This window comes from Heptranchias perlo, unplaced genomic scaffold (genome assembly GCF_035084215.1).
Source record: "Heptranchias perlo isolate sHepPer1 unplaced genomic scaffold, sHepPer1.hap1 HAP1_SCAFFOLD_439, whole genome shotgun sequence".
Lineage (NCBI taxonomy): Eukaryota > Metazoa > Chordata > Chondrichthyes > Hexanchiformes > Hexanchidae > Heptranchias > Heptranchias perlo.
In genome coordinates, this window is record NW_027139452.1 from 32,045 (window position 1) to 45,913 (window position 13,869).

The window sequence follows — 13,869 nt, forward strand, 5'->3', positions numbered from 1 at the left end:
GCCGTTCACCTGCTCTGCGTGTGGGAAGAGATTCACTCGGTCATCCACCCTGCTGATGCACCAATGCTCCCACACTGGGGAGAGGCCATTCTCCTGCTTTGTGTGTGGGAAGAGATTCATTCAGTCATCCAACCTGCTGAGACACCAGCGAGTTCACACTGGGGAGAGGCCGTTCTCCTGCTCCGTGTGTAAGGAGAGATTCACTCGGTCATCCCTCCTTCTGTCACACCAGCGAGTTCACACTGAGAGACCTTTAAATGTTCTGACTGTGGGAAGAGATTTAAAATCAGAAACGAACTGCTGAGACATCGATGCACTCACACTGGGGAGAGACTTTTCACCTGCTCCGTGTGTGGGAAGAGATTCACTCGATCATCCCATCTTCTGAAACATTAATACAGTCACTAATGTATCCAATCTGGCATTCAAGAGAAACAGACTTACCCAGAGCGGCGTTAGAATGTTCAACTCGCCACCACAAGGAGTAGTTAAGGCGAATAGAATGGATGCATTTACGGGGAAGCTGGATAAGCACATAGAGGAGAAGGGAATATTAGAGTTTGATCATAGGGTTAGATGAAGAGGGGTTGGAGGAGGCTCGTCTGCAGCATAAACACCGGTATAGTCTAGTTGGGCTGAATTGCCTGTTTCTGTGATGTACATTCGATGTAATTCTATGTAAGCTCCATCTGACACAGTTTTACCAACTCACTGAATCTATCAATTTCCCTTTGTAACTTTATGCTCCCATCTACACTACTCACTGCGCCTCCTAACTCGATGTCAGCGACAAACGTGAGTGTTCGGCTCTCTATTCCTTCATCTCCCTCATTTATACATATCGGAAACAGCTGATGCCCCAGAACTAATCACATCCGGCCAATTTGAGTACATCCCTTATTATCCCGGGCCTCTGCCTCCCACCTTCAAACCAAATCCCGACCCATTTCAATAGGTTGCCTTAAATTCCACGCACTCTCATTTTTGTTGCCAGTCTCTTATGTGGTCCCTTATTGGATGCCTTTGGAAGTCAATGTCCATCTCACACCCAGAGACACTCCATTATCGAGCACGTTAGTTACATCTTCAAAAAGTTCAACGAGCTTTGTTAGACTTGACTTCCCCTTTACAAATCCATGCTGGCTCTCTCTGATTACTCCATATTTATCCAAGTGCTCAGTCATTCTTTCCCCAATAACGGATACTGGGAACTTCCCCACAACAGGCGTCAGACTGATAGGCCTAGAATTTCCAACTTTATCTCTCCGACCCATCCGAAATAATGGAGTGACATTGACAATGTTTCAATTAAAGCAACAATTCCTGAATCAAGAGAGTTTTGATCGATCATGAGTAAGCATGTACAAGTTCCTTACCTATTCCTCTTATTCCCCTGGGATGGTAAACATCAGGTCCTGGAGATTTGACAATCTTCAATCTCATTATTTTCTCCATTGCCATTATTTTATTTACACTGAATCCCCTTGATTTATTTACAGTTTTCCTCGTGTCTCTGCTATGTTCGCCTCATCCTTTTCTATGAAGACCGATGCAAAGTAAATATTTAGCAACTCTGCCATTTCCTGATTTTCAATTACAATATCACCTCCATCTGTCTTTAAGGGGCCCACATTACTCTTAGTCACCCTTCTTTCTCTTAATATACCTGTAAATACCTTGATTGTGGTGGTTATTTTCCCTCACAAGTTTTTTCTCCTTTTCCCTTTTTGGACCTCTTCGGTTTTTCGTTTCAGCACCACAATAAACAAGACTTCGCTGTAAAGTTCGGCTCAATAGTTCTCCAATGTCAGAGCGAGAATTGTCTGAACCCTAATTTATTTAATGTAACAAACACAAGCACACTTAATCATCCGTGTATCAACGCACTGATGGATACACAAAGATAAACACAGCGAGAAATGCAGGCAGTATCAGGATGCACAGGTAAACGGACAAGGGAAATAGACAAAGATAAAACGGTCTGTCCCTCGAACAGACAGTAACGTGTCGCTGATCGATATTAGTGAGACGAGGTGGGGAACAGGTGCTGTGAATTGGTGCTGTGGTTTAGTTGGTTAAAGCATCTGTCTTATAAACAGGCGATCCTGGGTTCAACTCCCAGCAGTGTCTTGTGTCGCTTATTATTTTTACCTAATTTGTGGAATTAAGCGACAAAGTCACACTTTGGAATTGGTATTTGTTGAGGTTTGAGGAGGAAACCGATATCAGAATGACTGTTCAAAAACACCATTTCATCGCACAGACAGACCTCTCATAGAATGTGTCTGTAACACTTTAATTTAAGGACACGTTCTTGTTTCTGGGCTCGTCGGGGTCAGGGTATAATTCACGATTTATATCATAGAGGAGCGAATGGTTGTCTCCTCGACCTCCGGATAGCAGTGATAAAGTTCGAGGATACACAGAAGCGGACAGGGTGGTCGGGGTCTGGAACTCACTGTCTGAAAGGGTGGTCGAGGCAGAAAACCTCAACTCATTTCAAAAGTGCATGGATGTGCATTTGAAGTGCCGTAACCTACAGGGCTACGGACCAAGCCCTGGAAAGTGGGAGTAAGCTGGATAGCTCTTTTTCGGCCGTCACAGACACGATGGGCCGAATGGCTTCCTTCTGTGCTGTAGCTTTCTCTGATTCTATGATTCCGTGTGTGGGAAGGGATTCACTCAGTCATCACACGTGCTGAGACACCAGGGAGTTCAAAAGTGATTACAGGGGTTGGATTCTGCTGTTAATCCCATCCAGGACTGAACCATGTTCATTCTGACAGTTGGGGTTTGTTTCTTCTGATGTTAATAAGCCCTATAACTGGGCTGGAGTTTAATATTCTGGATATCTGTTAAATAAATCAGTTTTGTTTTAATCACCTTGTTGGAGATTTTGGTCTTTCCCACCTGAGTGTTTAGCATCACCTGACTGGAGCTCAGAAAGGACAATCTGGGGGGAGGATCGTCCGGTGGGAACAGAACTTCAGCCTGGACACAGTCCTTCAGGGCCACACTGAGAGGGGCAAACGGCACTTTGGTCTTTCTCGTCTCTCTTCACTGACAGAAAAGTCACCGTGCGGCGTCCAGTCTAAAAATGACTGTGGTAATTGTTCTATGAAGATTTAACCTGTTTGTGTGATAGTCCTGAGTCTACCATTTAAGGCAGGCGTTAACTCATTTAAAATAAACCCGCTTAAAATAAATGGGTTATGAATTGTGATTTCCGTGAAGCCAATGTTCCATTGCTTTATATGATTCATGTGCCTGCTCTCCGACAACAGGGTAAATGGTGGAATATCAGCCCTGCTCAGCCGGCAATGATCACGGTACATTTTCTTGCAGACAAAACACACATTGAAACCCTGGAACTTTGAGGCGATGAATCCTTAGGGAAAATAAAATTAGGGCTCGAAACATCAAACTTTCGCACCAACCGATAGCACCACCGAGACAGGTGAAGAATTCACCCACTGAACCAGTAACTCACTGAGCTGAACTTTTTGATTGCAGTGACCAATATAACAGTTGTCTCCAGTCAGTCCAAAATGAATGGTTGAAACTTGCAGGAGTGAAAATCCAACGAGCCGGTCTTCACTCTTAAACCAACAACTGTGAAGTTAAGAGAAACGTGCCGGAGAAATACTCGATTTCAGCGCGGTGACACTGGGCCAGAGTAAAGCTCAGTTAATATGATCGCCGAGTGGCGAGAGGGTGGATTTGGAATTCCTGAGCGACCGCACTGCGCATTTTCCAGATCTGCTTGGAGCACCAATCCCTTCAATTCATCACTTACAGGGACAATTCGACTCTCGGTTTCTTTTCCCTGAGTTTGGTGAAATTTTTAAAAATTGAAAGCGACCAATATCAGAGCGAACCTCGTCACCGACATGATCACAGATACAGAGCGGCCTCACTCTGCTTCAGTGAGATGAAAGACCAGAGCGGTTTCAAGGTCGAATGCAATTGTAAGCAAAGCTCGATCAATGAAAGTGCAGCTCATTGAGGTGCCTTTAAAGTCCTGATTGTTTGAACTGAATTTCTTCCGAAAGCGCTTCAGATTCAGGTGGAGTGATTTGGGGACTTCCTTTCCCTCATCGCAAAAGTTTGAACCGCAGCTCAAGATCAATAGTCCCGGGCTAAATTAGGGATTCGCCGGGATATGAACCTCACATCGAGAATTATACTCCCACCTCAATGAGCCCAGAAACAAGAACGTGTCGTCACATTTACGTGTCACGGTCACATTCTAAACTGGTTTGTCCTGTATTTTACATTACTGTCTAAATATTACAGATAAGCAGAGCACTTGAGCTGTCACAGCTGTGACTTTGACTTTTCTCCCTCTCCTCTGGATCTCCCCGGCAACTGCCACTAACCACAATCTTCTCTCACACTTCTCCATCAGGAAGTTCCGAGCCTCGGTTTTCAAATGAAATAACGCCCATCTCTCCAATCACCGACAGCCCAGAGAGAGTTTCATAATTTCAGCTCTCACTTTGCCCAAATCCTCCTTGAAGTACCATGAAAATAATTGTCCTTAAGTCACTAATAATATAATTAAGAACTTTTATTGTCTGGGGTTTTATTTCAGATTCCACGGCTTTTAAAGGTCACTGCGGATGTTTAACGAATCGCCTCTTGGTTGGAGGTTTCTGTGTGGGAAAGATCAGGAAGCGATAATTGAGAGACCGAGGATGAAGCTGTTTGATGGGAGCACTGGGGACACAGACCGTGCGCGGCTCCAGTGGAGCAATCGGTCAGCGCGCGTTATTTCTACAATAATTATACACTCGAGAAATGCTGGGGTTGTGAGCTCCAGCGCCATCTAAAGTAGTTGAACCTTCTAAACATTTTGACTGGAGTTCAAGGTACAACCGGTTCCATAACACATCGACTTCTTCATGTTCCCATGTGGGCACTGAGGCTCCTCTGACCTCCCGTCTTGCAATAGCAGGCGAGAGTTTATTTGTTTATAGGAGGGAGAGGGGGCGATTGGCGAGAGCTGAAATGGTAAAGCGGCCGGCACGACATCTTTAAATCTGAAGAACCAAAAACACAATTCTTCTTTCCGTGAAGCAGGTATTCATCGGTTTGAAGTGTCGTGTAGGGAAAATTCGGGAGGCAAATCTGCTGCCTGGTGTCACGGTGTAACGGGTGAAATTATTCAGCTTTCAATTGTTGATCGGCTGAAATGTCGAGAGGCCTTTCCCAGCTCCCGTGTGGAACAAGTTCAGCTTTTGAACCATTGGGTAAAGTGTTTTTTTTATTGCTGCGAACGAATGACAAGACATTTTGTACAAACAAGAAGAATTGTAAACTCACGAGTTCGCTGTCCATGTTTCTTACATCATGTTCAACAGAAACAAGGATTCTCCTCAACACGTTGCTGAAAATTGGAAAAAAAGAGATACTCCCCCGAATTCGACATCGACAGAGATAATTCTGAGTCCCACCCTGAATCTGTATCATGGAAACCAATCTTATAGCGAGTCTGGATAGCTCAGTCGATAGAGGATCAAACTTTTAAAATAGGTAGTGATCTGAGGGTCCAGGGTTCAAGTCCCTGTTCAGGCTAAAAGTTTTAAAACAGCTGGCAAGTTCTGCTTTTCAGGCGGACCAATATCAGCGAAAGGAGCAAGAGTTGGCCATTCAGTCCCTCGAGCCTGCTCCGCCATTTGATAACGTCATCGCTGATCTTCGACCTCAACTCCACTTTCCCGACCAATCCCCAGACCCCTTGAGTTCCATCGTGTCCAAAAATCGATCTATCTCAGTTTTGAATCGATTCAATGGCTCAGCATCCACAGCCCTCTGGGGGAGAGAATTCCAATGGTTCACAACCCTCTCAGTGAAGAAATTATTCCTCATCTGTGTACCAAATGGCCGGCCCCTTATCTTGGGATTATAACCATTAATTCTGGACTCTCCAGCGAGGGGAAACAGCATCCCAGCATTTACACTGTCAAGCCCTCCAAGAATTTTACATGTTTCAATGAGATCACCTCATTATTGTAAACTGCAGAGAATATAGGCCCATTCTGCTCAATCTCTCCTCACAGGACAAACCTCTCATCCCAGGAATCAATCTAGTGAACCTTTGTTGCACCCACTCTAAGGCAAGTGTATCGTTCCGCAGGTAAGGAGATCAAATCTGTACACAGTACTCCAGATGCGGTCTCACCAAAGCCCTATTTTATTACAGCAAGACTTCCTTATCCTTGTTCTCCAACCACCTCGCAATAAAGGCCAACACACCATTTGCTTTCCTAATTGCTTGCTGCACCTGCATGTTAACTTTCTCTGATCCATGTACAAGGACACACAAATCCCACTGAATACCAACATTTCGTGGTCTCTCATCTTTTACAAATATTCTGCTTTTCTATTCTTCCTACCAAAGTGAATAATCTCACATTTCCCCACTTTATACTTCATTTACCAACTTCTCGCCCACTCACTTCACCTGTCTGTATCACTTTGCATCCTCTTTGCGTCCTCCTCACAGCTTACTTTCCCACCAATTTTGTCTCATCAGCAAACCTGGATACATTACACTCGGTCCCCTCATCTAAGTCATTAATATAGATTGTAAATATCTGAGGCCCAAGCACTGATCTTCATGGCACCCCACTGGTTACAACCTGCCAACCCCAAAATGACCTGTTTATTCCGACTTCCTGTTTTCTGTACGTCAACAAATCCCCAAACCATGTTAATATATTACCCACAATCCCATGAGCCCTAATGTTGTTTAACAAACTTTTGTGTGGCACCTTATCGAATGCCTTTTGAAAATCCAAATGTACGACATGCACTGGTGCTCCCTTATCTACCCTGCTATCTACACCCTCAAAACCTCTTATAGATTTGTCAAACACGATTTCCCTTTCATAAAAGCGAGTTGCATGTGTCTAATTATAATATGATTTTCTAAGTGCCCTGTTACTACCTCCCTAGTAATAGATTCTCGCAATTTCCCTCCTACTATTGTCAGGCTAAATGGCCTGTAGTTCCCTATTTTCTCTCTCCCTCTTTCTTGAATAGCCGGGTTACATTTGGTACCTTCCAATCCAAGGGGACCTTTCTCGAATCATGGGAACTCTGGAAGATAAAACCAGTGCATCCACTGTCTCTGCAGCCACCTCTTTTTAAACCCTAGGATGTAGGCCATCAGGGCCAATGAATTTGTCAGCTTTTAGTCCCATTAATTCCTCCAGTACTTTTTCTTTACTAATCTTAATTGCTTTAGGTTCCTCACTCTGATTAGAACCTTGGTTCCCCAATACTTCTGGTATGATTTTTGTGTCTTCTACTGTGAAGACAGATACAGAATACTTGTTAAACGTCTCTGCCATTTCCTTGTTCTCCATTATAAATTCTCCTGTCTCTGTCTCCAATGGACCCATGTTTACTTTCGCTAATCTCTTCCTTTATATACACTTGCAGAAGCTCTTACAATCCATTCTTATATTTCTTGCTGGTTCTATTTTCTCCCATTTTAGCAATTTCGTGGTCATCCTTTGCTGATTTCTCAAACTCTCCTAATCCTCAGGCTTACTATTCTTTTTGGCAACATTGTAAGCCTCTTTTAACCTAACACTATCATTAATTTCTCCAGTTAACCAAGGTTGGACCACTTTTACGGTGGAGCTTTTAATCCACAAGGGAATGTAATTTTGTTGAGGAATTCTAAATTATTTCTTTAAATGTTCACCATTGCTTATCTATTATCATATTTTTAATCTCTTTTCCCAAACTACCTTAGCCAACTCACCCCTCATAACTCCGTAAATGGTTTTGTTTAAATTTGAGACCCCAGTTTCGGACTTAACGACATCACTCTCAAACTCAATATCAAATTCTATCATATTATGATCATTCTTCCCCAGAGGATCATCTACTATAAGATTACTAATTAACCCTGTTTCATTACACAATACTAGATCTGAAATAGCCTGTTCCCTTGTTGATTCCTCGACATATTGATCTAGAAAACTGACTCGAATGAATTCCATGAACATAAAACAGCTTATCTTGAGTTGCAAACATGGTGTCAACACGATGGGATGACTTATGACTGGAAGCCATGGTCAGATCTGCCAGGTGAATTCGATGTTTGCTGCTAACATGGAGAATTAATGAAACCAAGACTTCCCTGCAGAGCAAGGAGTTGGGAAGAAAGATGCTGGGCATTGAGAGGCGAAGGATTTTGTAGATAGCAGGATGAATAAAAAAAGGATCTCAACTCCCTGCTTCTTTTCTATACTGATAAATATAGACAGAAATCTCATCTCCGTGCTTCTTTCAGATAATGAATGTCTTAATGCTCAAGAGATCACTGATCCAAACCAATTATCTCCTCTCGCACTCTCCTTCCAATCTTGCACACGTTGCTTAACTTTGAAATTGTGCATTTTTTCACAGTGGAATTCAATTTAAAGGAAACGATGCTGTGATCAGCTAGTGTTGTTAAGGAGATGGAGCACCAGGAAATACATAAAAGGCTGATGATAACAGTGACTGTTCAGACACTGTGAGCTACAGTTAAAGGTCGGCAACATTAAAAGTGTCAGGCAGCAGATCTTTTCCAAATCTTGACACAAATGGCAAGAAAATGTAACGCGGACTTTGATCAATGTCACGACTTTCAAATAGCAGACATTTTATACACAAGGCAAGAAAGATTTACAAGGATGTTACCTGGACTGTAGAATTTTAGCTATGAGGAAAGATTGGATAGGCTGGTGTTGTTTTCTTTGGAACAGAGGAGACTGAAGGCAGATTTAATTGAGGTGAACACAATTATGAAGGTCCCAGATAGCGTGGTTTGGAAGGACCCACTTCTCTTAGCAGAGAGGTTAAGAACCAGGGGTATAGATTTAAAGTGATTGGTAGAAGGTTTAATGGGGAACTGAGGAGAAATTATTTCACCCAAGGTTTGTGGGGTCTGGAACTGACTGCCTGAAAGGGTGGGAGAGGCGGACATCCTCATCGCATTTTAAGAATACTTGAACTGCCGGTAGCTACAAGGCTATGGGCCAAGAGCTGGAAAGTGGGATTAAACTGGATAGCTCTTTTTCGGCCGGCACAGACGCAATGGGCCGAATGGCCTCTTTCTGTGCCGTAAATTTATTTGATTCTATGAGTCTAATTAACAGTAAGCAGGGTAGTTCAGTGATCATGAGAACGCTACTGAAGATAAATAACTGCTGGGAACCAAGCAATGCGTCCTTGTAAACCACAGACTGGGGAAGTTCCAGCTCCAGTGACAGAGATGGATCACAACAGGGTATAAAAGTGACGGGATACTGATGTAAGGGACAGTCAGGACTGGAGACACCTGAGATCAAGCTCAGGGTGCCTGAGGTTCCATCCAGCGGGATCATCTCGTGTACACGGGGGACTGGCATGTTTACTCTGGTACAGTACAGGAAAGAGAATTTGCTCATATATTTCTGAATGAGGTATTAAAGTTGCTGACTCTCAGACTTGTTAATTAATAAGACAATGCATTAGTTAGAACCTGCCATCCCTTAGTCTCTCTGCTCCTCTAATTTTAAACTTTGACCATTTAGTGCATATTTCATCTCATTTTTCTTCCTCTCAAAATCCATCCCGTCACATTTCTCTGCATTAAATTTCACCTGCCTGTTTACGAACCTGTGGACGTCACAATGAAGTCACTGACACTCCTCTTCCCAGTTCCCCACGCTGCCAATGTTGGCGTCACCTATAGATTTTCACCTTGTGTCCCACATACCCAAGCTCAGATCATTCTCTATATTGAGAAGAGCAATGGTCCCAACACTGACCCTGGGGGACACCACTGTTTACATCCCTCCAATCTGAAGAACATCCATTAACCACTACTCTCTGTTTTCTGCCCTTTACACAACTTCCTACCCACACTGCCTCATTTATTTTAATACCGTGCGTATTAATTTTATCAACAAGCCTCCTGTCCGGCACCTTATCAAACACCTGTTCACAATCCATCAACACAACATCCACTACATTCCCTTTATCAGTATACTCGAGTTATCTCAAATAATCCATGTTGGCTATTCTTGATTAATGTGTTTTTCGAACAAATGTTGAAATTTTTGCTCCACCTCATCTGGTTTCATCTTTTTCAAGCCACAACAGAAAGGTCGAGTTTTCTCCTGGAGCTCAATGTAAATTAATTTTTAAAAATGATGCTTCAGACAATGACGGATATCTGGACTTCGAACCGCCCATTCAGTGGCGCAACTCCCGCCCCCACACACTCCGATTGGCTGGAGGACCAACTGTCAGCACAGCCGTCCAGTCAATTTACCATAAGACCATAAGAGATAGGAGCAGGAGTAGGCCATTCGGCCCCTCGAGCCTGGTCCGCCATTTAATGAGATCATGGCTGATTTGATTTATACCTCAGCTCCACTTTCCCGCCCTTTCCCCATATCCTTTGACTCCCTTGCTGATCAAAAATTTGTCTAACTCAGCCTTGAACGTATTCAATGACTCAGCCTCCACAGCTTTTTGGGGTAAAGAATTCCAAAGACTCACGACGCTCTGGGAGAAGAAATTCCTCCTCATTTCCGTCTTAAACGGGCGACCCCTTATTCTGATACTATGCCCCCTAGTTTTAGATTTCCTCATGAGGGGTAACATCCTCTCAGCATCTACGCTATTGAGTCTCCACAGAATCTTGTCTGTTTCAATCAAAACTCCATTGAGTGTAGACCCAACCTGTTCAATCTTTCATCATAAGACAACCCTTCCATACCCGGAATCAACCTAGTGAACCGTCTCTGAACTGCCTCAAATGCAAGTATGTCCTTCCTCAGAACTGTGTGCAGTACTCCAGTTGTGGTCTCACCAGCACCCTGTACATTTGTAGCATGACTTCACTGATTTTATGCTCCATCCCCATGGACATAAAAGCCAATATTCCGTTTGCCTTCCAGATTACCTGCTACACCTGTATGTTGAATTTTGTCTTTCTTGCACGAGGAAACCCAGATCCCTCTGTAGTGCAGCATTTTGTAGTATTTCTCCATTCAAATAAAAAAGCAAAATATTTTTTCCTCCCAAAGTGGATGACTTCACATTTTCCCACATTATATTCCATCTGCCAATTTTTTGCCCATTCGCTTAACCAGGCAAGATCCCTTCACAGACACGTTGTGTCCTCATTGCAACTTGCTTTTCCACCTATCTTTGTATCATCAGCAAATCTGGCCACAAGACACTCTGTTCCTTCATCCAAGTCATTGATATATATTGTAAATAATTGAGGCCACAGTACTGATCCCTGCAACACCCCACGAGTTCGATGAAATGCCTACAAATTTCCGCTCCTCCTATTGGTCCGGAACTCTCCTTAATCGCCAGGCGGGATTAATGGTGAGACTGGCGGTCCCGAGGTGCATTTGGAAAATAAACATTAATTGAACCCTTCAGTTGCAACAGTTAATAAAACGAAATTAATAAAAGTCACTGAAATTTTTTTTCTGGAGTTCACCAAATTCGGGGTGGAGTTGGGGGGGGCTTCTATGCTGTGTGTTTGTGCCGGTTAAAATGGCTCGAAGCGCTGGGGTTTCAGTTCATTTTATTATCCTTGGTCCAAACGCGATCTCTCTGCTTCCAATGTCTTTGCTTTTCGTCCTGATATTAAGATCATCAATGGCGGCTGCATCACCCAGCATGCAGCGCGGTGCAGATTGTGCCCTGTCTGAATCAGTGGAGCCCAGTGCGCAGGCGCGGTATTGACTCATTACCGGTCAGTGTGTCCTGAGCATGCGCGGCCAGTCGAGGCTGCGGGAGGAGCGCGTTCGGTGCAGGTCAGAGGATCGGAGCAAGAGGCTCAATAAACCCCGGGGCCCGGGTCCGGGCTCAGGCCCAGGCTCAGGCTTTACAAACCCCGAGTGCGGCCCCAGACCCGAATATAAAACAGTGAACATTATCCCCCCCTCACTACCCGCCGGGAAATGAAGGGGAAATGGGGATCGGTCAGGGAGCGTCTGTAAATGAAGGAGAAATGGTGATCGGTCAGGGAGCGTCTGTAAATGAAGGGGAAATGGGGATCGGTCAGGGAGCGTCTGTAAATGAAGGAGAAATGGGGATCGGTCAGGGAGCGTCTGTAAATGAAGGAGAAATGATGATCGGACAGGGAGCGTCTGTAAATGAAGGAGAAAGGATGATCGGACAGGGAGCGTCTGTAAATGAAGGAGAAATGGTGATCGGACAGGGAGCGTCTGCAATTGAAGGGGAAAGGGTGATCGGACAGGGAGCGTCTGTGAATAAAGGAGAAATGGTGATCGGTCAGGGAGCGTCTGTAAATGAAGGGGAAATGGGGATCGGTCAGGGAGCGTCTGTAAATGAAGGAGAAATGGTGATCGGTCAGGGAGCGTCTGTAAATGAAGGAGAAAGGGTGATCGGACAGGGAGCGTCTGCAATTGAAGAAGAAATGGGGATCGATCAGGGAGCGTCTGTAATTGAAGGAGAATTGTTGATCAGTCAGGGAGCTTCTGCAATTGAAGAACTGGTGATCGGTCAGGGAGCGTCTGTAAATGAAGGAGAAATGTGATTGGTCAGGGAGCGTCTGTAAATGAAGGAGATATGTAATTGGTCAGGGAGCGTCTACAAATGAAGCAGAAATAGTGATCAGTCAGGAAACTTCTGTAAATGAAGGAGAAATGATGATAGGTCAGTGATCGTCTGTAAATGAAGGAGCAATGGTGATCTCTATATCTTTATTCATCCGAGCTCGAGCTTTGGATGCTGTTCCTTTCCTCCTCGTGGGAATCTGTCTCCTCTGTACCCATTCCCACTCCTCCTTGAAGGCCTCCCACTGTTCAATTACTGTTCTGGCTGCCAATTTTTGATTCCAATTCACCTGGACAAGATCCCTTTTTAACTCACTGGAATTAGCCCTCCTCCAGTTCAGAATTTTCACATTTGACTGTCCCCTGTCCTTTTCCATAACTGTTCTAAACCTAATGAGATTATGATCACTGCTGCCCCATTGAAACATGCTCCACCTGCCCCACTTCATTCTCCACATCGAGCCCACTGCTGTACTCACATTCACTCTCTCACACTCACTCTCTCACACTCTCTCACTCACATTCACTCTCTCTCACTCTCACTCACATTCACTCTCTCACACTCACTCTCTCACACTCACTCTCACACTCACTCTCTCATTCACTTTCTCACATTCACTTTCTCACATTCACTCTCACACTCTCTCACTCACATTCACTCTCTCTCACTCTCACTCTCTCACATTCACACTCTCTCACACTCACTCTCTCACACTCACTCTCTCACACTCACTCTCTCATACTCACTCTCTCACACTCACATTCACTCTCTCACATTCAATCTCCCACATTCACTCTCTCACATTCACTCTCTCACATTCACTCTCCCACATTCTCTCTCACACTCACTCTCTCACACTCACTCTCTCACACTCACTCTCTCACACTCACATTCACTCTCTCACATTCACTCTCTCACCCTTTCACTCTCTCACCCTTTCACTCTCTCACCCTTTCACTCATTTTTTTAGGGCCACTGAAAGATGATGCGATGGGTTTGGATTTCAGCACAGGGAGGAGGGAGAGTGTGTGGGACGGGGATTTACAGCTTTGAGGCACAAGAGAGGAAAGAAGGTTTTGTAGACACTAGAATTGTCTTTTCTGAATTTCTACCCTGTACTTACAGTGATGACTTTTATAAACTCCTTTATAGGGTATTAGATGGGGAGGATTTGCAGAGGAAAACTCAAACCAAACAGCACGTCAAGATCTGACAGAGTCACTCGATTCATCAGGACCTGAATATCATCGGCCTTTGAATGTGGAAGGAGAAATG

At 44.2% G+C, this 13,869-nt stretch overlaps 1 non-coding gene across 1 annotated transcript; it reads left to right on the forward strand.

The window, feature by feature from the left end:
• Positions 1–2,056: 2,056 nt before the first annotated feature.
• On the forward strand, positions 2,057–2,130 carry trnai-uau (transfer RNA isoleucine (anticodon UAU)). Its single transcript has one exon. It is a non-coding gene; the product is annotated as a tRNA-Ile (tRNA).
• The last annotated feature ends 11,739 nt before the right edge of the window (positions 2,131–13,869 follow it).